This window comes from Saccostrea echinata, unplaced genomic scaffold (genome assembly GCF_033153115.1).
Source record: "Saccostrea echinata isolate AGI-Se365-2 ecotype Australia unplaced genomic scaffold, CSIRO_AGI_Sech_v1 ptg000061l, whole genome shotgun sequence".
In the NCBI taxonomy this organism is placed as follows: Eukaryota; Metazoa; Mollusca; class Bivalvia; order Ostreida; family Ostreidae; genus Saccostrea; species Saccostrea echinata.
This window is the reverse complement of record NW_026889810.1, coordinates 375,524-399,169: the sequence shown is the minus strand read 5'-3', so window position 1 is coordinate 399,169 and position 23,646 is coordinate 375,524. Positions and strand designations below refer to the sequence as shown.

The window sequence follows — 23,646 nt, the reverse complement described above, 5'->3', positions numbered from 1 at the left end:
AGTGAGATGCATTGATTAACTGTTCATTGTAAGTTGAAATGAAGTTATTACTTATAAAAATACTTTGCATTAAAAAGCAAATCTTTACATAGTTTATTTGATGAGAATATTCCCTCCAACAATAAACTGGCAAGCTGTAATACAGACTCTGAAATACCTATACCACCTATTTCAAATAGTACAGTTTGCATTTCATCCATGAGATTATTGACCTTGAAAAATTATAAATGTTTTCTTCTCTTTGAAACGAACATGTGTGCTATGAAAGGGATATATTAAATAATGTTATTACAAGACATACAAGTAATTTTTATCTTGATAAAAAATAGTGACCTTCTCATGTCAATTAAGAGAACCATTTCACACAATATGTGCTAGAATCTCATCTACAAGGTGTTGGCAGACAGGCTACCATACTAATACATCCCTATAAATGAGTTGCAAATATAAAAGAAGTACCTGAATGTCATTCAGAAAAATTTTTAAAAAGCTGGCTTAAAGATGCTACATTTGTCAGCTGAAATGCATCTTTCACAATACATTCCTAGCATATAATTTTGTGCATATTATATGGTATAATGTTTTTGTTGTTGTTGTTTACAGAGCAAAAATAAAAAGTATATCCATGTACAAATGTAAAAGAGGGCAAAACTAGAAATATGTCCATGGACATGAATGCCCCGCTGAGGGTATATTAATTTTTATTTGCTTGTTTATCGTTTAACATCCCTCTCGAGAATATTTCACTCATATGGAGACGCCACCACTTGCCGGTGGAGAGCTGCAAATTTTGACCTATACTCGGCACTACGGGCCATTAAGCAGTGAGGGATCTTTTTATGCCAGCACCTACTGTGACATGGGACCTCGGTTTATACGGTCTCCACGTCCCACAGTGGGATTCGAACCAGCGACATAAGGATCAACTCCTTACTCCGCAACTCTAGAGCTTTAACCACTGCACCATGTGGGCATATTAGTAATGCAACATAAAAATATTTTTAGTGTATGAAATTTGATGAGAATATCTTAAAATAGTTTCTTTAACATTGAAATCGAAAAAGTTGGATATAGATGATAAATTCCCACCAAATTCTGTTAAGTGCATAAGCTCACATAAAATTATATTTAATGGTTTCTTTAAATCTAAGCAAAATGCAAATTTAAGAAAAGTGAGGTCCAGGTCACAGGAAAGTTCAAGGTCATACATTTTTGATGCAGTTGAATAGTTCTCACTAATACGCATAAGCAAAATAAGTTTGATAAAAATATTTTGAATGGAAACCGTTTATTTAACACTGAGCTAATCACCATTTCAAGAAAAATGAAGTCAAGGTCAAATGAAATGTCAAGGTCAAAAATGTTGATACAGTCAAATACCTTATATCAGTCTGTATCAGAATATGAAGTTTGACACTAATTTAGAAAAAGTGAGGTGAAGGTCAAAGGAAAAATCAAGATCAAAAAATGTTGATTCAGTTGAATAGCTCTCATCAGTAACTATCAGCAAATGAAGTTTGATTACGCTATCCTGAATGGTTTCTTTAAAACTGAGCTAAACACTTATTTAAGATAAGTACGGTCAAGGTCAAAGGAAAGGTCAAGGTAAAAAAATGTTGATTCAGTATGTATCAGCATATGAAGTTTGATTACACTATCTTGAATGGTTTCTTTAAAAATGAGCTAAACACTAATTTAAGAAAAGTGAGGTCAAAGTTAAAGGAAAGGTCAAGGTACGTTGATGAAATTGAATACCTCTTATCAATATGTATCAGCATATGAAGATTGATAAAAATATCTTGAATAGTTTCTTTGAAACTTAGTTTTGAACTGAGCTAAAAGCAAAGCGGAATGGAAGGATAGACAGAAGGTTGAAAGGACGGAAGACGGACATGACAAACTCTATATGCCCCAGCCATATTCATGGCAGGGCAGAAAAATTTCTAGTGTACTGAAATTCAAAACTGCAGTAATTGATAATTTTTTTTTAAAATATAAATTCTATATCAAAAAACATATACAAACTTTTTTCATAATTTATTCTATTCAAAGCAATAAGAAATGCATCTGTCTGCACTGCTTAAAATTGATAAGAAGGTTATGACATAACTAAAATAATGACTATGTCCACATTAAATTTAAAATATAATGAGTGACAATTCACTTCACCTTTTCTTTGGCTTTCATTCCATTGACTTTTCTTTCTTTAAAAAATTGTGCTTGTGTACTACTCCATCTCTAAAAAATAACATACAAATGAAAGTTTATGGCACTCAATGAACTCTCTCATCCCTTCCTTTACTGTTCAAGAAAAAAAAATGCATACATGTACCACAAGCATACTTTAAACATGTAACTAGACTTTATATTTTCATACATAATGTCACCAACTTTATAAAGAATTGTGAATGCATTTTAAAGGTGAGCACATGTGAATTGAATTAAAAGTACCAGTATTTTGCAATACGTAGTATTGCGAGTATCTCGCAATTATCTAACTTACAACCGCTCTTTAATTAGCATGGGAGTCAAGGAAGCTCTAAATCTCACAAGATTTCTGGGGCATAACATTACAGTGGTGACAATGGAATGATTCGAACAATCGTTATGCCGAAACTACAATGTATTGCCAAGAGTTGAACTCCAAATAGTAGATTTGTCAAGTAAGGAAAGTTTAGAGTATTTTATCAACTTTCAAAAGTAACGATTTTCATTTAGAATTTAATAAGAAAAGTCCGCTTAGTAAAAAGTATCGTAAAAAATGCAACATACAGGATTAGCTCCTCTCAAAAATTTATTAGGCTGGTTCAGCGCATGTTTAGCAAGATATTTCTCTAGGATTTCTTTCTTATAAATTCCACAATGATCGATCATGCATTGCATTCAATAGTACACTGCCCCCATCCAACAGACGTTTCCTACCTCCGTGAAAGAGTTCCGCTAATTTAAGTAATCGCGATATCAAGTATTGTTGTTTATCCTTAAACGTATGTTAATAAAAAAATTATTTCAAACAGATCAATGCTTAAGTTTTGAGATTATCACCCTTGGTATGCTTTTTTGTTTTTTGTATGGACGAGAGATTTGTTTATTGACAGCTGCTTTTTCATTAAAAGTGGAACTCAAAAACTAACTTATCTTGTCATTGGTCATTTGCAAAATTATTTGTAAAAAACACTGATTGTACACACAAGTACTCTGAAGTTGATATTAAAAAGATTCTTGAGTTTCTGATTGACAATATCTATGTGGTTTTTAGAGACAAGGTCTTCCAAAAGTCTCTTGGAATTTCCATAGGTACCAATTGTGCTCCGTTATTATCAAACCTATTTTTGTATTCATACAAAGCAGAATTTATTTAAAATCTTATACATGAGAAGAAGAAAATACATGCTGTCGCCTTTAACATTTAGATATATTGACGAAGTACCATATTGTCAGGTGTAAAGGCCGTAGTCTTGTAATAGACACACCCCCAAATTTGGGGGGAAAATCCTGAGAAAAATGCAGTTCCTATGGATAAAACGCTACCCCAAAAATGCGGATGTATCTCTTATTTTCACAGCACAACTATTCCAAAGAAAAAGTTTAAAAAGTTAAAATATTCATATTATTTCAAAAACGAAAGTAGGATACAACTTCTAATTTTCTTGGAAAATTCAGTTTACATATAAGCTTTATTTATAAGTATTTAAGTATAGTCTGTATTTTAATTGTTATTTGATTGGTATAAATTAAAAATTAAGTCCTGTATTTTTTTCCCCTATAACCCTAAGCATTTTACAATATTGTGCTGAAAATGCATTCCAAGCAGGTGTCTGTGTTTACGTAAACAAATCATCCCAAGCGTAATTAATGTCACACTTATGTATACAAGTGATACCAGGTAACTAAAAAGGTGTGTAAAATATTTATCATTAAATAAACTTTACTGATTACAAGTGTATTGTTTAAAATGGCAGTTGTTTCAAAACCAAATGGCCGGAAATTGTTATATAAACAAATATGACCTACATTAGGGTCGAGAGGAGTTAAATTTGGCAGTGATGATATCCAAATTAGAAAAAGATAATTTATTTTAAATATACATATATATATATATATTTAATTTTGAATAATATTTTAATGGAAATATCTTTTTATATTTCTGTTTGTTGATTTATTTATCAGCGAACTGTCATACGTGACTATCATTCAAGAATTGGGGAATATGTAATAAACTTACAATGTGATAACAGTGAAAATCACTCAGAAGAGTTAAGAAAAAATGTCCAGAAAAAGGGGTTGAATTTAGTTCCTATGTAATGCACGCACCCACACTTTTGAACAATTTTTCTGAAAAAAAAAGTGCGTCCGATACACGTGACTTTACGATATTAATTATTTCCATTCATATTTCAACACAATTATCCCAATGAGCTTGATAATTTAAAGATACCACAGAGTCCAGGGATCGACATTAACTGTTGTCCGATTGCCTGGGGCAAGTTAATTCCCAGTTAAGGCAAGTGAAAATGCCAATGTACTTGTCCGATTGGGCAAGTGAATATTTCAGATAAAAACTTTTTTTTTCATATCTTGCATTAGTTTTAAACAAAACAATAACACTTTCTGCCAAGAACATATCAAAAATAATTTCTTAAACAAGAATAGTTTGTTTTTTCACTCAGAGAACACCAGTTATTCTCGGCAAACAATGTATTCTGATCAGGATATGTATGTTTCAAAACATAACAACTGTTTTCCTTTAGTGTGGCCTCAGTTTTCCAGAGAAAAAAATCAAAATAATATATATATATATATATATATATATATATATATATATATATATATATATATATATATATATATATTTAAAATATGAATTTTATTTTAAAGAAAATATATACTGCTGCATGGCAGTGCAAGTTTTCAGGATAAATGAAAGGACAGTGGTATACATGTACAGAATTTACAATTGTAGGATAACTGACACATCAACATTTTTTCTTGGCAGTTAACTTGCCAATAGAAAGTACTTTATTGCACATAAATTAAATTACCCGTATTTTCTTCTTTCTAAGGTTTGGGCAACCAAGTTTTGCATTTGGACAAGTCAAAATTTGTTGTCCCAAAGAACAAGTGAATATGAAAGTTAAAGTCTATCCCTGGAGTCTGACACATCTGTTTCATATTTTGATAATTTTCTATAAAAAGAGGTTAATGGTAACCTAACAACAAACCTTTATGACTAACTTTTCAATCATTAACTTCCCTTACTTATGCAGCAATATACCCTCATCACCTGCATGCAGGGTTCATATCTCTCTGTTGATTCGATACGCAAGAGCATGCTCTACCTATGAACAATTTCTAAAACAAAGTAAGTTATTGACAAACAAGTTGATGAAACAAGAATATCATCAGTCTTGTTTAAAGTCATCATTACAATAGTTATATGGTCGATACAATGACCTTGTTGCTTGTCAGAAAATACAATCTATCATTAAGTCAAGTGCTGATTGACGTTTTAAATCTAATTTCCAGGCCATTATTTACACACTGAATTGCATACAGATTTTTCTAATTTTTCCCGGATCATGACAGGAAGCACACCGCGCGTGTGACTGGTCAGCAGGGGATGGTCACTCCTCCATGGCACCTGATCCCACCTCTGATGTTTTAGAGGTCCGTATTGTTCTGCTCCTGAATTGTATTGTTTGAACGAACTTTTGAGCTTTAATACTGTTTGTTATCTCCATATATTTCATAAACCTGCTAGTAGGACATGTTCAATATACTGGTCTATAACTGTTTATTTGGATGCACTAATCAGCTCAAAATTTAAATAATAAATACCAAAAATATCTGGGAAAAAAACACACTGGAAAAATCTTATAATAATACGAAGAAAGAAAAATGGATCTCTAATATATAGGCATCTGATCACTGCACGTCAGGATTCTAAATGAAACACTGACTCTTTCCCCTCGTAATAATTTTAAACATTCCACTATTTTTTTTAGAATAAATTTGTACAATCTAGGAAGTGTCTTCTCTCAAAGGGATTGATGATTCATTTGTTTTCAATCATCCTAATTAAAACTAGATTTTATAAAACGAAATATGGAGACAACGAATAGTATTTAAGCTCAAAAGTCCATTCAAATTATGATTTGAGCAGTGCAACCTCTACCTCAAAAACATCCGAGGTGGGATCAGGTGCCTTAGAGGAGTGAGTATCCACTGCCGACTGTCACTCTCACTGCCAGACTCCAGATGATTCTTCATTAAAACCTTGGCTGTAACTGTAGGTAACTTGATATGTGTCTCCACCTATCATTAATGATACAACTGCCTGTTTACTGCTTAGAGAAAAGTAACACTTAGAAAAGGATAATAAACAAGAATCTGATATACCATGAAAATCCTTAATAGTAGTAAGGAAACACTTAAAACATTACTTTCCAAGAAACATGCATTTAATATTACATGTACATAATCAATTTATAAAATTTTAATTAGGGATGGAAATAAATAATATCCAAACATGAAACAGATGTGTCAGACTCTGTGGTATCTTTTATTTCAAGCTCACTGGGGTATAATATATATAGTTGACATATGAATGGAAATAACTATTGTTAATTGATAATATATCATCGATATATCTCACTGTCGAGTTCAAGACCACAGCAAGTGTTTTCTTCTTCTCATATGTAAGATTTTGAATAAATTCTGCTTCATATGAATATAAAAAGAGGTCTGCTAGCCTAACAACAGGTTGCAATTGGTACCCATGGGAATTCTGACAGATTATTGGAAGACCTGGTCTCCAAAAACTACATATATATTGTCAATCAGAGACTCAAGCATCCAAAAACCTGTATTACTAAAGTATAGCTCAATATGATCACCAAAATCATCATTGCTTGACATAATATGCATGTATAATCTTTCTTTAATATTAATTACATTTTAAAAGGCCCTAATTAAGCCATCATTTTGACATTTATTTAATCATGATTGTGTATACTTTATCAACAATCTCTGCCACTTTCATGCGGATATGGCTTCTTTTTGTGTTTCTCTTGTTGAAGAGCTACAATCTCCAAACATGTGTATTGAGTATAATAACTTTCATCCTTCTCATATTGGCCTAGGTGAAAACAGATAATACTACAGGTCACTTACTCAGAAGGATTACTTGATTTTGTTGATCATGTTGATTGATGGTAGTCTGCACAGTAGCGCTAGCAGTTTCTTTTTTACCATTTCACCGTGAAAAAAAAAACGTGGAACTTATTAAATATTAAAAATATTTACCACTACATTAGCATTGGTGATATGGTCATTGCTCTTTTTTGTAACAAATCAATTAAACACTGTACCTTTATATAGTATGAATTATATTGCATGTACTTTCGATCAATCTATTTAAAAAACATCAGATTAATTACCAATAGGTTCTTGAACTTTTAGTTTCTGTTGCATTGGGCTGAAATTACGAGAAAAACTTTATTTTGAACAAGCATTTATATGTACAGTATTGTACTTGCATACTTAAATACCTACTATAATTAAGATTAAACAAGCATTTTGAGAGTATTGCATTAGCAATACTAGTCCCCTACCTGCAAGTGTAATCTGGTTCCCACTAAAAGTTGAATTGCCACAATTCCATTAAAAATCATTGATTAAGAAGCATAACAAAATGCAAACTTGAACTGTAACTCATCAAGATACACTTACATACCAAAACTCAGCTCAATATCTGCAAGCGTTTAGAAAAAAGTGCGGAAAACAAATGGGACAGACTGAAAGAGGGACAGACAGACAGATGGACAGACTCAGAGGAAACCTATAATTCCCTCTGGTTTCACCGGTAGGGGACTAATAAAAAAGTGGGAAAAAGCCACCCTGTTAAGCCCTACTTTTGTCTCCCATGGTGAGCAGTGGAAAAAGGTCTTATGCTTGGATATGTTGTACATGTACTTTGTATCAATCTGTACATGCATAATCCATTGGCTAATGAAAGAGGCAATGTATTCGTAATTTAAACTTTTAAATGTAGTGGTAATGTGTACATTTTTTGCAGCGGTAATGAGTATGTAGCGGTAAATAATTACCATTTTGAAAATGTAGCGGTAATGATATTCACCTGGATAAAGAAATGGTCTATCTATTCCAATCACATTTTTGACAAGATAGGGCACTTCTTATTTGCTGTACATATAATTGTTTTCATTTTCACACTGCTTTTTGGGAAGATTGGGAAAATAAAGACCTTTTAGGAAATTTTGGAATAACCATTATACGTACTTTAAAATCATATATATTGGGTTTCCGGTCTTCGTTATCAACTAAATTTGTTTTATAAAACAGAGGAATATGAATAGCAAGTTAAGTTATTACCGGTATATATCCAGCTATATTTTCTTTAATTTTTGGGAGAAATTACTATTGGGAAAATTAACACATTTATTGGGAAAAAAGGCACCTTTTTTTGAATTGTGAGTGGGGCTCTTGAACGGCCCCAGTTATAGACAATTGAGAGCCCTGTTTCATATTTGAGAGGTCGATTTATAACCTTCGTTCTTCATATTTTTAAGCTTTGGGTGTGTGTTGATTACAACACATATGTCAAGTGATTTATCTTTAAGTTATTGTCAAAGAAATTTCAAGTCTGTTAAAATCTTAATGATTAAATAACTTGTGCCCTGTACGAAATAAGATTTTGTAGCAAATAATCTTTACAACCGAGCTGCAATTTCCCCCAAGTTATCAGGCTGAAAAAGGGGGTGCATATTTAAACCAATGCATATTATATTCGGCAAGATATGGTAACTGCTTGATTGTCACATTTCAGTTTGAAACATGTTACAAGTTTTATTTCAAAAAATGAAAATATTATTGAAAAAGTAAATACAAATACTCATTGACAAAAAGTATTTACTAGGGATGGCAATTTCTAACCGGTTAACTGATTACTCGGTTGGAACGATGGCAATCGATTAGAAAATCTGCAATCGATTAGTCGTAAAAAAATTATAATATATGTAAAACTGAAGGCAATGTAAAATTCATTTTCAAAATAGAAATTCCTACCTAAACATTTAATTTAGCGTTTTCATTTATTTATTTAGGCTGATTGGGAGGTCATTATGGCTCTCCAGATTAAAATTGCGGGGTAATTGGTCAGTCTGAGATATGTATACTGTTAAAACATCATGTCGTTACCCCAACTGTCCTCTAATTCTTTAATGATAATAATCACTGTTGAGTACCATGAATTGGTGTGTGTGTATCTTTTGCAGTTATCTATCACATTAGATTATAATACAAACATTGTAAATTAAGGGGATGAAGGACACATGGTCACATGACTCTTTTTATCTACATCATAATCTCCGTTTATATAAGTCCAAAACGTGTAAAGCGTCAGTTCTTGTATAATTTTTTGACATTTTTTTTTAACTTAAATTGCCATCTTATATAAAAAAGTAAAAAGTTTTAACATTCATATAAACATTAACAAATTATGAAAAAGATTGATCCACTCCTCTGTTTCCCTAAACTGCAAGTCCAACAAGTCGGTGACGTCATACACGATCTATTAGTACAGCAAGATCATACTCGGTGAATACAGGGGCGGTATTATTTTGTAAGATCAGGTCATAATCAGTATGTGATGAAAAATTTTGAGAAACGGGGAACATAAAAATTATGATTGCATGGCTGATGACAGAAATCTTATGTAGGCATATCTTATTTCGCTTATTTAGCTTACGTGTGAAGTTGGTTTTTCCCGTACTCAAGAAATGTAAATATGACACATTTTTGTCATGCTTATGTCCTCTGTAATGATGTCCTGTGCAATATTGAGGTCAGCTTCACCATTCATAATTTTTACAGTTAACCAATAATTTGAAGGACTTGCATTTCAACATAAATTTTAAAATATTGAATGATAGAATTTTTTGTAAATTATGTTTTTTTTGTTGCTTAAGTTGTCTCAAAAAGTATGTAATTTTCCCTATCCAGATGCGGTGTGACAGGATAAAATTGCTTTTTCGAATTTTAAACCTATTCATACTCTGAAATATTTTAAGAGATACATGTCCACTTGCATATTTTTTATATATGCTTAAAAAATCCCATTATGGACAGAGTATTGGGCCCGGAAACATGAAGAATTAAAACTCCACTTAGATACTGCAGGGCATAGTATTTGTCAATCAATATCTCTAAAATAAGGTCAGAAACCTACTGATATAACTGCTTTAAGATATGTGGGACATACTAAATTAGAAATATACAAAATATGAAAAAAATTGAATGACAAGTATTTTTTCAGCTCAAGGTCCTTCTTCCCCTTAAGTGATGCAATTTAGACTTAGTTTTGATTATGGTGATAATGAAGAATGAACTTGTGTGACATCCGCTCATGAAAATTATCCACGATATCTCAGGCATGGTTCATGGTTTTCTGAATTTTTTTTTAACTATTGAAAAAAAAATATGCGCGTAGTTTTATGACCAAGAAAGACAAATAGAATGATTTTGACCTCTAACAACTTTTTTAAAGACTTCTTGTGCATAGGAATAGAGGTACTTGAAAAAAGTCAAGAAAATGACATTGTGTAGTTTGATATGATTAACCGGTTAATTGGTCGGAACATTTTGCGGTTTACCGTTAACCGATTTGCAATTCTGTATTCGATTGCCATCCCTACTACAGTGGCTGCAACGTTATTGTTGACAAAAGAATCGTGTAAAATCGTTCGTGTAACATGCGTGATCATTCGTGTAACGTGCAAGATCGTGCGTGTATCAGACTCAATAGTTTGCGGTTTAATGGTGCGTGATCGTGCGTTAAGAAACGTGTAAATTTTGTTTTGTAAGTTTTTATTGGAATGTTTTTGTTATACAAGCATTTCACTTGTCTGTTTTTTTTTTTTAATCCAAATTAAAAAGAAATGAAGCGCGATTTACATAACTAAAAACAGAATGAACTAATTATCGCTTGGAAATAAACAATATAGTAAGTCCTACAATATTGTGTTCTCGTCAAATAGCATGATTTTTTTTTCTGATAAACCGTACTTAGATGTTTGATTTTTTTCTCTGATGTTAATTATATTTATTGCTAATTATGGTCAAGATATTTTTAAAATCAATAGATCAAAAATAAACATTTTTACAAATAAATAATTCTCAATGCTTACATAAGTATTTAGTCTGTGAATGTACATTTACACGACATGATTCTCAGGGTTTCGTTTATCAGTGTTATCTCTGGAGGTTACTTTTGATTATTTTTTTTAATTTCTGCAAATAAATGATTTGTAAAATAATTGTTGATTTTAGAGATTCACAAATTGAAATGTGGATATAACTTATAATTTAATTCATTTTCATGCCATTTTTTTCAAACTTGTCCCTTTCTGCATATTATGAAATCCAATTCAATCAAAACTCACGGTCCACCTTAATGTACATCTTCTGATAGAACGAAAAAAAAAAAATCAGTTTTCTAAAGTCAGAGAATTACATAAATAATTTTTTGTAATCTAAAATAATTCATAAATCTTACATGTATTTAGTTCCAGAAATATCCATTTCTATTTTTTTTTTCATTTTTCAAAGTTGATGAAATAAAATCAATCATTATTTGAAATCTAAAATAAGTATTAAGCCTTATTTCTTTTTGAAAATATCCATTCCTAAAGAATTTGAACTATTTTGCGTGAAGAATCGTGCGTTTCCGTTAGCAATCATGTAAGATCGTGTAACGTGTAGAATCGTGTGTGTGAAGGATCGTTCGTGTAACAGATTTTATCGTGTGTGAATCGTGCGGAATCGTTCGTCTAACGTGATCGTTCGCGTAAGTTTTCAACAATAACGTTGCAGCTACTGTATCTACTAAGTGGTTAGTATGTAAATTGTAACTGGTTACAAAACTGGTTATGAAAATTTTAACTGGTTATGATCTTTCTTAATAGTTAATAAACCAGTTAATCATTGCCATCCTTATTCTAAAGATACTTTGTGACAAGTTTGGTTTAAACTTGTCCAGTAGTTCTTGAGAAGAAGTTGAAAAATGTGAAAAGTTTATGCATGACCCAAGCCCTTGCTTATGCAAAAACATCCAAAAACAGATAGAAATATGTTACCATGGTTACCTAGGTAATTCAGTTAACTTATATCAAACCACACATTGTCATATAAATAAGACTAAGACTAAGTGCTTTTCAAGGGTCCAGATCAGCATTCAGTCAGTATCAAAGTATCATGGTCTTTAGAGTTTTGTATATGCCTTTTGTCTTCAATGGTAACCTGTACTTATACATGTACTTAAATATGGCCATTGAGGAGACCACTTATAATTAGGCATAAAGTAGACCAGTGAGAAAAATTGAGTAAATTGAATTAACCCTTGATATCAAGTATATACAGTATATAAATATACCATTCTAATGATCTTATTCACTATATGCATCAATACCCTGTATTATATTATACTGCATATCAAATTAAAACTTATTTATTGTGTCACAACTGAAGTGTTGCTGGACTGAAAGACATAAAGATGGACAATATGTGAATCCTATAGAGCTTTATCATTTCATGCAGGCCCTAATTAACATTCAATCAGTGATAAAGTACCTTGCACTTAGATTTTTATATTTACCTTTGTCTGCTATAGCAACCTGTACTTATACATATGTTATACTTAAAAATGGCCATTGAGGGGACCACTTATAATTGGGCATAAAGTAGACCACTGAGAAAAATTGTTGATATCAAGTATATACAGTATATAAATACACCATTCTAATGATCTCATTTACTGTATGCATCAATACCGTGTATAGTATTACACTGCATAAACTAAAACTTGTTTATTTTGTCACAACTGAAGTGTTAATTGCTGGCTGAAAGACATAAAGATGGACAATGTGAATCCTATATAGCTTTAACATTTCATGCAGGCCCTAATTAACATTCAATCAGTGATAAAGTACCTTGCACTTAGATTTTTTATATTTACCTTTTGTCTGCTATTAATAGCAACCTAGTTCTTATACTAAAATATGGCAATTATGGAAACTGCTGATAATTGGGCATAAGTAAACCACATAGAAAAAATTAATATACTTAATGGGAAAATTTTACTGTACTCACTGTTAATAGCAAGTACATTTATACGCATGTATTATAGATATATACAGTGGTGCCTTGTTTATCCGGACACCTCTTTGGCTTAAGTTTGTTAAAATAATATTGATTAATTTTGAACTGTTTCTTATTTGGGCTAGTAATTTTTTCCTAATCAGTAGCCCCTGGGCTAGTGGGATTTCCAGGAAAATTTCAACCCCTGAAGATAAGTATGAAAAAGTCATTTCTTGAAAAATTACCATCCGGATAAAAGAGTCATTTTTCAATGAACTATTACATTTTGTAGTAGAAATCGACCGTTCGGATGTGGAACACGAATTTCTAGATTAATGAGACAGAATGACATGGAAAAAATCTATTCCCGAAAAATAGCATCTGGAAGGTGAAGTGTTCGGATAAACATGGCGCCACTGTATATACCATAAATGACTATGACCTATGGTACATATAGTCAGAGAAAAGCAATCAATTAAAGCTGAACACATCTCATAAATAGGCATACACCATATTCGATTATATATCATCTACTATATCAGCACTAGGGTATACTCTTCGCATTTGTTACACCTGACTGCTTTATTGTCACAGGTATCGGAGTGGAATGGTGACACATGCTCATGCTGGTTATCTTGCATTGCCTTTGTTTATTTATTTTATTGCAGTTACGTGTACTTGTGTATGTTTGTATACTGCACTGACCTGTGCGACTGTTGTAAGTTTCATTGGCATCTTTCTCTCCTGCTGTGAAAGAAGTACGCAGTAATTTTTTGTCGCTACCCAGAGCTATGTAGCATACGTCAGTCTGTCTATACAGACAGGTGACAACAGATTACACTGAACAGTGACTAAGTGAGTGGCTTATATAGGGACCCTACAATATAGCGTGAATAAAGGAATATGGCGGAAAAATTCCTTTTACACAGTGTGTTCAGATTTAAAATCACTAACTTTAAAGCAAACTAATGGATTACATACCTTTTCCCATAATTCACTTCAAATTCCTACTCATCATGTACGGCTACTTCAGAATCTCACATGTATACATTCTTTGACTTTTCTATAGGAACATTATTTCCTACAATGTACAATCACATTTTAAAACATTCAAATATTACTTCCAATTGGACATAATTGGTAGTTCACAAGCTAGAAAGCTCACTCAGTAGTTGGATTGATTGTTTAATTGTATGTCGTTTTACATCCTGTTTAAGAATTTTTCACTAAAATAGAGACGTCACCATATAATGGTCAATAATCTTTTCAACAGTTTTTTTCTAAAGAGATTTCAGGCTGTCTTTACTGCAATTGTCAGTCTACATTACCACCCATTGTGGTATACTGATCCCGATTTGTTTTCATAGGATTTAAGTTTTAGTTTGTGTGATAACTGGATATCAAAAAGTTTCAAAGTAGAGTGTCATGAGCTCATCAATGCTAAATATCAAAACACTACTTCTAGAAAATCAAAACATTTAAGTTAAATTAACCATTCAAAATATTTTTTGAAAAGTAAAACAAAGGTCAAAGTCAAGTGAACTATAATGCTGGTATTTTTCATTATAATTTATGATAAATTGTGCACATGCTATTAATAGCATAGACTTACCTCTTTTAAATTATCAAAAATATGCTGAATATTGGCACTTTAAACTTTTTTATAAGTAGGTCAAAGGTAAGTTCAAGGGTCACAAGATTGGCAACCATGGTATTTAAAAAAAGTCACAGTGCCAAGCAAAATATTAACCAAATATCAAAAACAATTAAACCTCTTACAATTCTTGAGATATAAGGTGTGACAGATGGACAGACAGACAGATGCCAAGTAAATTGATCCCTAGGTGTTGCACTGCTGTGCAGTCGACTCACAAAAAATGTTCTTCAGACTTATTTATCATTGGAATGACTAGTAAACACCAAACTGAACTTAACCTGCTTAAGTGAGCCAGTAGTGCCCAGTACAGAGCAACAAGTGCTGTGAACAGCGAGTGAAGTGTGACCGATTGATTGAGTGTTGTTTTATGTCCCATTCGAGAATTATTTCACTCATAAAGAGTGAATGGTTAAATAATTACAATAAAATGTAAGGAGGCAAGTCTGCCTCACCATAACCTGGTTCTTTGTGGCCCTATTTTTAACCTTCATACCCATCTCCACTGGGAATTCATTTCCTCGTCCCCCAACAATCACGTCATGACTCCATAAGCAGCCAAAGGCTGTAATGGGCAACTAGTTCATTAACAGCTAGGGCTATCAGGAATTCAAAGTCACTGAAGTTCTTTTGGTTTTTATGATACTATCAAACTATCAGTCTATCACTGAGTATCTGCATGCTTTAAAAGTTAGTATTTACCCCTGATTTGCTTTAATTAAAGCTTTTGTGTCTATTTTCTGCTAACAATTTATTTACAGTTTATAACTAATAAAGCAGCAAATATACCTTACCCCATGTTGCAGATTCTCTTCATCCAAGTAATTGATGTACATTGTACTTAATCTCTTCATCTGTTCATCTGGATCCTTTCACTGCATTCATACAGTACCAGTAACTGTTATATATGGATATATTTCCTTGTCAAAGCTGTCACTTTTTAGGCACAATTGCTAAGTTTGCATCTTTATCAGCATTATTTATTAATGAAATGACAAATTCCATCAGACACACCTGCAAAAATGAAAACAAAATCTATTAATTTACATATAATCATGTCCATATTCTCTTGACTTCATTATTATATAATTGAACTGTTTTATACTGCACTGCAAATATAAAGGGCTGGGATAATACACTTTCGTCTACTATTCTATATCTAATATACTATATTAGGTATCACAATATTTATGCTACAATACAGATCACAATACCTTTAATCGGTTATAATTTTTTCATTCTATATTAAAATGAGACAAAGTTTGACACCATGCATGTCCAAAGTCTCTAAAATTTAAAATTTTAGTCATGTATATGTGTTATGCAAGGGTGTATCTGTCAGTATTTCCAAAATTTATCAAGCATGACATTGAAATTGATACAAATATTTTGATTTCAGCTTTTCTTTTTCATGAAGTTCGACTTAAATATTCTTTGATAATTTTTAAATCAAAATAAAATCAAAAACTTTTAATTTCTTCATTTTATTTGCTTGGAAAATAATTATTTTTTTCTTTTGTATTTGTATGAGTATTTAGTTGAAACTAGTTCTACATGTATATTATCTAATCAGTGAAAATCTGTATGTTTGATTTACTTCAGTTTACATGCCTGTGTGTGCATTATATTACAAATCATGGAATCTGTGCTTGTAGGTGCACTCAATGTTTTAAAGTTATTCATAATTTGAGAATTATTGTCTCTTTTTTTTATTGTCAGTATATTTAAACCAATATTTTTTGGTTTTACAAAATAATATGAATTTATATTTTCTTTTTTAAAAGAGATGATGCGAATTATAATTTCAATTTTAATTTTGTTTATATATTGTTGCTGTGATCTCAATAACCTAGATTAGAATGTTCTAATCATTAAAATGATATTGTCCTACGGACCTGGTTTAAAGATAGAATTCGTTCCGTGTATTGGCAATTTATCAAAATAAGCACAGGGATCGACATTAACGGTTGTCCGATTGCCCGGGACAAGTAAATTCTCAGTTCGGGCAAGTGATCTTACGACGTACCTGTCCAATCGGGCAAGTGATTTTTTTCTCATAGAAATGTACATATTTATTTAGTTCACATTAATTTATGTAAAAAAACAATAAATTGAAGACTTGATTTCTGCCAGGTACTGACTGACTGACATTGTTTTTGCATTCGGAATTCCTTGTCGCAATTTCTGGATTATACCTTTCATTTGAAAATCAGGTTCGTTATTGTGTTTTTTTCCCTGGTAAATGTGCTGTTCGTCCAACATCTAAAATGTTAACTTATTTGGAAATTAGATTATTTATTCACTCACAGAATATAAGTACAGTACATGTAACACGATGTATCCTGATCAAAGTAAAGATCGATGTAGCAACTATCTTCCTTCAGCGTTGTTTCACAGTTATCTCAGCAAATCACGATTCACAAAAGAATCCTACCGAAAATAATTTTTAAAAATATGAATTTTATTAGACGGAGGGTTATTGCTATATGGCAGTGTGTGTTAACAGGTTATATTTACAAGGACAGTGGTATATACATTTATGTACAAATTTACCTCACCTTGCCAAATTGACAGTAGTGTATTTGGTCACATTTTTTCTTGTCATAACATTTACAGTGATAAAAAAATTCTTCTGAAGTTCTTTCCTTATTTTGGGCAACAAAGTTTTGCATTCGGACAACTCAAAGTTTGAGATCACTTGCCCGAAGGGCAAGTAAATCTGAAAGTTAATGTCTATCCCTGAAGCAAGTTCGATAACTCGAACTAACTGCATTTTCTATGAACAATCCAGAGAGTTCCGAATTCAACATGGCGTGTAAAGGACAAGATAGGCTAAGACCCCTTTTTGGCCCCTGGTTTGGGGTGTTGTTTAGAATGATACAACAGTTTATCAATAGAAACCTGTTGTCACCCCTGCCAGAAAATGAGTATTGGTTCTAAGTTATGTGATACATACAGGTCACAGGAAGATCAGAAAATATGTCAATTTCCGAATTTTCTCATTTTATGCAAATTTTCATCGATTTTACAGCACATTTTGTTTCAGAAAACATAGAGCACAAGCTTGCCTATCTACTAAATTTATATATTTCATATACTAGTATCAGATGCATCTTATGTATAAAAATCTCAGATAGGCAAGCTTGTGTTCTATGTTTCCCAAAGTGAAAAGTATCTCAAATTTGAGGATATTCCAATAGAATTGAGAAAATTCAGGAAACTGTCCTACTTCTGCACCTTCTTCTGGTCTCCGCGTAAGCGTTGAATCAAAATTAGTGCTGGTTTTAAAACAAGCATCATTTTTAGTTCTTAACTACAAACTATCACTATTTTAACTATGTTCTGATTTTTACATCAAATAAGGGGCCAGACTCAGCCGTTACCATACCTTGTCCTTTGAAGCGAGGAAAAAAGGTTGAGAAAATGAGTTGAATTTTCTTATTTCTATGGATTATTTTTTAGGTTAAAAGGCATATAAAATCTCAAAAAGGTTTGTTATGATTAATTTGATAGTTATTTTCAGTGCAATTTTTTTTGTATTCATTTCTGAGCGGATCCTTTCCAATATGCTACATTGCTAGTATATGGGACATATTCTAACTGTGGTGATCGAGGGCTTGTTCCGAGACAAAGTTAGATTGTTCTAACTAGAAATAATCCAACACATATATCTTGTAAGTCGAACACATGTATTTCGCAAATTCAATTAATAATTCCAAAAAAAAGAAGAAATCTTGTAAAAAGGTATTCCATAGAGAAAATTACCCAGAAAACGTTGTAGCATAACAAACACTGACATATACTCGAACAAAACTTAAGTATGAAAAATAATCAGATAATGGGTCAAAATCACACCAGTGACCACCTACCCTAATCAACTGTTATCCACAAAAAAAATTATATACTTATATGTCAATCTACTTCCAAAATTACATGTTTTCCAAGATTTTACAAAATTATTTTTACAGTATGTCTCTTCAAATATTTGTTTTCCTGCTTAATAGTACTGATCATGCTGATCAGATGATAATGGGTGGGTGATATTAAGATAGTATGTCCTCATAAACTTTTAGTCCCAGACCTATGAACCAGTGATTCATTTTGAAAATGGTTATCATGGGTCCAAAGGACCCCCCTTAATGACAACAATGAGTCCCATGACAAAATCGGAGCATCCAAATCCAAGGGTCATATATTAGATATTACAGAGGAAATTCTGGTGAAATATAAAAAGTTATTTCACGAAAGAGCAAATGCTTTATTGTTGCTGTGAGTAGTTTTATAATTTTACTATCAATTGTCCAAGTAAGAGTACATGATTTTGTGTCATAAATATAATATATTGTCAACTGTGCACTTTGGTTCTATTTTTAGATCGTACATACGATCTCACACATTGTAATGTATCAGTCATAAAATGCACAGAAGCAGAATGAAATAAAGAATTTTTAAGAAGAAATGAAAAAACAGTCAGAAATAAAAATGATTAAATTTTAAACTTCTTAGCTTGTAAGGAAAAAACAACAAAAAAAATGATACAGGTTACGTGTATAGCTTTTACAAAGGTATAGTATTCGCTTCAGAAATGTTCCACAGTATAGACATAATCAGTGATAATCGAACTATGTTATCTAACTTTCAAATATTTTCTGATAATTGCTGGTTAATTGGCTGCAATTGTGAAATCTGACCTGTTGTTGGCAACCTTATACATACCTGCTAAAATTGTTCATGCATATCGCTTAGCACATGGATATGATGCAATCGGTCAAGTTTAAAACCGGATTATACCAAATAATACACGCTCTTCTATAAATTTATTGCATCCATTGGGATGCACATTTATTAAAATAATGCGTCCTGAGCAAAATTTGTGCATAATTTATGCAGGATGCACACCAAAATGAATCATTGATGAACACCATATTTTTTTAGCGCAACATACAAAGAACTATGTAGCAACCTATGATCTACAGCACATGTAATTTTCATAATGCTAGCTCACATCATAAGGTATACATGTATGACTAGCTGCTTGCATGGCGCAGTGGTTTAAGTGTTTGCTTTAGAGTCACAGATAAAGGAGTTGATCCTAACATCACAGGTTCGAATCCCACTGCAGGATGTGAAGACCAGTGTTCAAATGAAACTGAGGTCCCATGTTGCAGTAGGTGCTGGCATGAACAAAATTACTCATTGCTCAAGGGTCCTGAGTACAGAGGTTCTCAAGTGCTGGCTTTTCAATATGAGTGAAAAGTTATCGAAAGAAACATTATAGAAACAAATAAATATGACTATAAATAATTATCTTTTCTTACCATTATGGATGTTGTACATGTCCCTTTCGATAATGAAAAAAATCTTTTTCTGTCAGCTTCTCATTTTCTCACGCGATTTTTTCTTGCTAATCTTCTCTCCAACATACTGGAGAACGTATTCTCGCATGTTATGTGGTACCGAACACACTATAATAAAAATAAATGCATAAATGCAAACAAGTCAACAAAATCTAATTTATTCAGAGACTTGGTTTAAAATGTCTCAGACTGTCATAAATCTCACCCTAGGCAGTTAAAAATTTCCTCAGAAATCTTGTCAGAATTTTAAAAATATAATTTCAAAAAAAAAAATTCATGGGAAAATATACGGCATATATATAGCCATTGTACAAAATGCAGGAATTAAACTTTCCTGGAAAGTTTAGAAATTGAAACTGTAAAAATATTATCATACCATCAAACCATGTCCATGCTGATCAAAAGACTCAACAATGTATTAACTAACCCGATCAAAATTAAACTGAACCCGACCGAAAGTTTCTAATCTACATATGTAGATATACAAGTAATATATGTAGACTCTGCATAACAATTTTATTAAAATAAAAAAATTATTGCTTGTTATATGGTTTTATAACTAAATTGAGAGTATAAGCAAGTTAATTTCTCCATGGCAACTGCATAAGATAAACAGTATTTTTTTCATTATATGTTAAAAAAAAAAAAATGCTTAAATTGATCAGGATCTGTTTCATATGAATCAGGACTTGTTCAAGCTTGACAATGACAACAAGCAATTTTTCTTAGGGTCTCTTTTATTATTTAATTTCAACTTCTTTCTGAAACTATGATTATCTTCTAATATTTCTTTTCAAAATGAAACACTTAATAGGTTTATAAATAAATGAAACATTTAAAAAAAAAATCAATAAATACAGGCCCGTAAGAAGCAATTTCAGTTTGGGGGAGGGGGGACAGCCATGCATTTCCTTTGGGGGGCACTAACAACCAAAAATCCCTTGACAAGCTTAAAAAAAAAGGTCATCAGGCGTTTTTATTGAGGGGGCACAAGCATATAGTAGCTATGTTTTCTTTAGTATTCTATATTTCGGCAAAATTATTGGGGGCACCCCCCCGTTCCTACGGCCATGAAATAAAGTTTTACAAGATTGTTAAGTAATAAAGACAATGCAATAAATTCTGCAAAGTAATTCAAATAGTTGAGGTATAATTCTTACTTATGTGTAGACTGATTTACTAGTACTTTCATAATTATAAATATATTCTCCCATAAAATTAGAATAAATTCATGATAAAGGAAATAATTTACCCTGAACATGTTGAACATGCAATACATTTTTGAGTCATTTAAGTTGTTAAAGACAAAATTCTCATTTGCCCAATTAAATTTGAGATACATGTACTAATTAAGTGACCTGTAAAGGTACTTGTAGATCTCTAATAAAATCTGAGAAATTAAATCAGCAGTGCTGTAGATCGAAACTCTTTAACGGTGTTGATGTTAACTGAGTCTACTATTATAGAAAAAATATTGCAAGAATTATACAGTATATCTTTTGTTACTCAATCATGGAAAGTGTAATACATATAACTATTAACTGATATGCTCATCTCTGATATAACCTGTTAATTAATCCTCCATTCATGCCAAAAGGTACAGTGTAATAGATTGTTTAGAATATCATTGGCGTATAATAATATTATTACTTTCTACTACATGTAATGTGTCGGCTAGTGTGATGTCACAGATTTAACTTGAGGCGCAAATAATGGGTAAGCAAGGAGGCTGATGCAGACCTAATATAATACTTGAATTTTGGCTTAATTTTTATTTCCAGTTATAGGAATATTTTTGTCATTAAACAGAAAGTTAGACTGTAAGTATGGGTACAAAAATGCGCATTGTCAAAAATGCTTCTTTTTTTTGGCATTTGCAACAAAATGAAATTAATAGATAACACTTATCATCAACTTTTCTCCCCCCTTTTCAACCAAATTTCTATCCTTAAAAAAAAATGATGTGTAGCCTACAGCCTTTTTGCCTATATGGAATATACACAAAATATTTCCACACATCCTGCACCCAAACCCCACTTCTAACCCGATCAAAAATATTAATCTGGTCCCTTTGAATTTTTTAGCAGTTTGTAGCCCTTAATTCCTCTTTATCTTTGAAGATATTTCAAAATTGTTGCTATATTGGGCTTGTCCAAACCAACTTTATGTTTTATGTACAAGAAATCTAAGGGGGATGCTGTCAGATACATAAATTTGTATGTACATATATGCATGTATGTATCCGCTGCCATAGACATCAGAGATGTGGTATCGTGGTTGAAGGGGGGGGGCTCCTCCCCTCCCCCAGTTAATCTTTTACTATTAAAATTGTTCAGGAAAGGCTGGTTGGATTAGGCTGTGAAAAAAGTTTGAACCTAGAAACACCTTACTCCTATTTCCAACCCAACCCTACCCCACATATAATAGGAAATTAGAGTTAGTATTTCAGGTAACTTATCGAATATTTAATTTATCTCCGCAAGAACGATACCACCAGCCTAATATTATGCTATTCAGTATATATTTAGTCAGCCCACGTAAGCAGAGATTACAATTATTTTGTTCAAGTACATGTAATCAATTGTTAGGAACAAGTAAGTTGTAAGAACTTGTTTCCGATCCATTTGCTTATGTCAATAAAATATGTTCAAAACAAACAAACGATCTGTTGAAACCACGCTGTTGGTAAACTACAATTCGAATTTCCTCCATGCTAATAAGTATACGTAAGTCTTTATCAATGAATAAATAGCAGACGTTAACCGCAAGATATTGGGTGCATAATATATAGTCAATCTATCATGAATAAGTATTTTTAAAAAATCATAATTTGTTATTACTTACCAAAATTTTGTCTGACTCCTATTTCTCCGAAGGTCGTAAAGGATACCGAGGATTTCCGAAAATTTTCGGAAGGCATTGCGCACGAAAACCTTGAAGTTGATGAACACGAAACTCTAAAGCTCATTTTCTCGTAAAAAGTTTTATTCTATTTAGCAAATTGTACATACCCAAAATTAGTGGGAGAACAATATCTAAAACTAAATACTAGGAGAAATAAGACATATATAGCAGATCCTATTTAATTTTGCAAGTTTTAGCTGGTCTACATAATGACGATATATAATAATACCAATATATACGTTGCTTGAAATTTAAATTTAAAAATTTCTGTAATCATAAAATTTTGGCATATTTTTTGTATTTAAGGGACAAAAATATACTAAACTAAAATTAACTATTGTCAATTTAATATTAAAAAGTCATTAATTTTCTGTTCAGAGAGGGTCAAAATGTTAAGGCGACCGGTTTTGGTCCACTTATTCTACGAGGCTACTTAATGCCAATATATAAATATGAGCGGTCTCCTAAATGGCACAACCATATATATATATATATATATATATATATATATATATATATATATATATATATATATATATGTTACATTCATATCATTAATTATTTTAGTGTTCATTG

The 23,646-nt window shown here is 31.8% G+C and overlaps 1 long non-coding RNA gene across 2 annotated transcripts; it reads right to left on the bottom strand.

Annotated features, from left to right (window-relative positions):
* Positions 1–13,864: 13,864 nt before the first annotated feature.
* Positions 13,865–20,182, bottom strand: LOC133175129 (uncharacterized). Of its 2 annotated transcripts, none has more exons than XR_009719238.1 (4): positions 20,128–20,182; positions 15,604–15,823; positions 14,137–14,236; positions 13,865–13,899 (listed from the first exon to the last, which is right to left on the bottom strand). It is a non-coding gene; the product is annotated as an uncharacterized LOC133175129 (long non-coding RNA). The 2 variants fall into 2 exon arrangements; XR_009719237.1 differs by lacking the exon at positions 13,865–13,899 and adding an exon at positions 13,939–14,032.
* Between the last annotated feature and the right edge of the window lie 3,464 nt (positions 20,183–23,646).